The sequence below is a fragment of the Dromiciops gliroides genome, chromosome 1 (assembly GCF_019393635.1).
Source record: "Dromiciops gliroides isolate mDroGli1 chromosome 1, mDroGli1.pri, whole genome shotgun sequence".
NCBI lineage: Eukaryota > Metazoa > Chordata > Mammalia > Microbiotheria > Microbiotheriidae > Dromiciops > Dromiciops gliroides.
Genome location: NC_057861.1, coordinates 29,198,245 through 29,200,650, shown reverse-complemented (window position 1 = coordinate 29,200,650; position 2,406 = coordinate 29,198,245).

Genomic DNA, 2,406 nt, shown 5'->3' with positions numbered 1-2,406 from the left:
CCGTGAACACAAGTGAGCCGGGAGATTTTCCAAAAGTGCCTTGGGAAACCAAATCTCGCTTTGAAGTTCAAGGTCACACCCAATATCCCCTCTTGCTGAGAGCTGGATGGACCTAAATGGATAAAGAAACTCCAAATATTTTAACTCTTGGTGACCACTTTTGACTCTCGGCAGGTCTTGGACCCAGCTGAGCTTCCAGAGGCTCTAGAATGCTTTCTGAGACTTTTTTGGGGGGCCAAGGCATGGAGCCCATGACTGGAGAGCGCAAATGGGCGTCTCATCCTGAGAAAAGTCTGATGGACAAAACCCAGCGGGCTAGGCTCCTCCAAGTGCCTTCAAAGGAGATTCAAGGGGCCAATAAAAGGGGTGCTAATGCTTCAGTTATTCTGGCCAGGGGCCAAAGCATTTCAAAAGGGATTTAAATAGATAAGCTGTAAGAAAAAGTAGGAGGGGACCAAGAGAGGGTGGGATAAAGGTATCAGGCGTAAAGGAGACTTGGGTAACTCAAGAGGCAGAATAAGACCCAAAGCGAATGCCCAGAGGGTCCTGCTGGGGTGCCTAAGGATGAGTCTCAAAGGTGCAAGTCTGGAAGGAGAAAGGAAACAAACAAATGGTCCTTTGTTGAGTGGAACGGTTGGAAAAGTAGTGGATTGGGAGACAGATCAGAGGATCACAGATTGAAGGCTGGGGAGGGACCTTAGGAGCCATTGGGTAGATTTCTTCGTTTTACAGAAGAGGAAACTGAAGCCAAGAGAAATGAAATTATTTGAACGAGGTCAAATAGGAAGTGGCAGAAGAAGGATTTGAACCCAGATCCTTTGTCTCCAAACCCAGTACTTTTACCACTGCACCTTGCACCAGAGGGTCCTTTACTTGCATCCCTTCTATTCTGTGAGAAGGATATTTGAGAAGCCTGCCCAGGCACTCCAGAAGGATCTCCCCTCTGGGTCTGGATGCCCTTGCTTGAGTTCCCAGTCCCCTCCAAGTCCCTTCTTTACCTGACATGAGGGTGTATGGGTTCTCCTTCCTCCCCTCTCTGTCTACCTCATCCCTTTTGTCTACTTAAACCCAAGTCTTCTGACTCCAACCTGCTGCTAGCTAGTGCCTAGTCCTGTGCCCGCTAACCTCAAGGTAATTTCCGAGGTCCTCAGTCCAATTTTGACCTAGCCTTCTAACCCCAGGGACTGGGGCAGTGGGGACTTTGGGAAACTGGGCATATTTACGCCTACCCCGCCTCCCAGAGACCCCAGTTCTTCCCTCGATTTCTCCTTTCGTCTCCTCTTCTCTCTCTCTGTCCCTGTCTCTCTGTCTTTCTGTCTCTCTTTCCTTACCCTCTACTTCCCCTGGAATTAGGTTTGACTTCTCTCTTCCCTTCTCCTCCCCTCCCCTCCCCTCCCCTCCTTTCTCAGTCTGTTTCCTCTCTGTCTCTATCTTTGTCTTCTTTCTCCCTCTCCCATCCTCTCTCCCCCTTTTCTCCCCCTCTCCCTCTCCTCTCCTCTTTTAGTCTGTCTCTCAGTTCCTATGTCTCCCTCTCCCCTTCTCCCCTTCTCCCCCCTTTCTTATTTCCCCTCCCTTCCTCCCTTTCTCTTCTCCTATGTACTCTGTGCTTTTCCTCTCCTCTTTCAGTTTGTCTCTCTCAGTCTCTGTCCCTGTCTCCCTCCCTGTCTCTTTCCTTCTCCCCTCTCCCTTCTCCCCTCCCCTTCTTTTCTCCTCTCTCCCTCTTTCCCTCCCTTCCTCCCTCCCTCTCCCTGTCTCTCTCTCTCCCCCTCTCCTATCACAAAGGCTGTTGCACAGTATCCCCCTCCCAGACTACAAAAAGAACAGGTGGAAACAACCTCCCTCCCCACAACATACATCAATTAACCTCTCTCCCCTTTTGCTATTCTAAACCTTCCCTGCTATTTTTGAGACTTGGGAGAGGGCTGAGGGCTCCTCTCTGAAATCCCCGCATTGGCCAGAAGGGGCAGTGCTATTTCAGCCTTAATACTTTGGTCCCTTCTGGCAGGGAAAGAATAGGGAGCAGACACAATCTGGACACTCAGGTAGGGAAGTGGTTTTTTTTTTCCTTCCCCACCTGTTCCTCGCCCCTTATGCCAACCTGCTCTTGATGAGATGGGGGGGGGGAGTTGCAATTCCAGCTTGGAGATTTAACTCCTTGTAATTCCATTTCTAGAGAGGCAGGATGGTATCATGGAAAGTCTCCCGGAGCTAGGTTCAAATGCTGCCTCCGGGCTGGATCTCCAGTGTGACCCTGGGCAAGTCACTAAACCTCTCTGGGCTTCAATTTTCTCATCTATAAAATAAGACAGTTGGACTAGGTGTAAGCATCTGGGTAGCATTGATGAGCTTAGAAACAGGAAGACCAGAGTTCAAATGCTGCCCTGGACACTTCCCAGCTGTGTGACC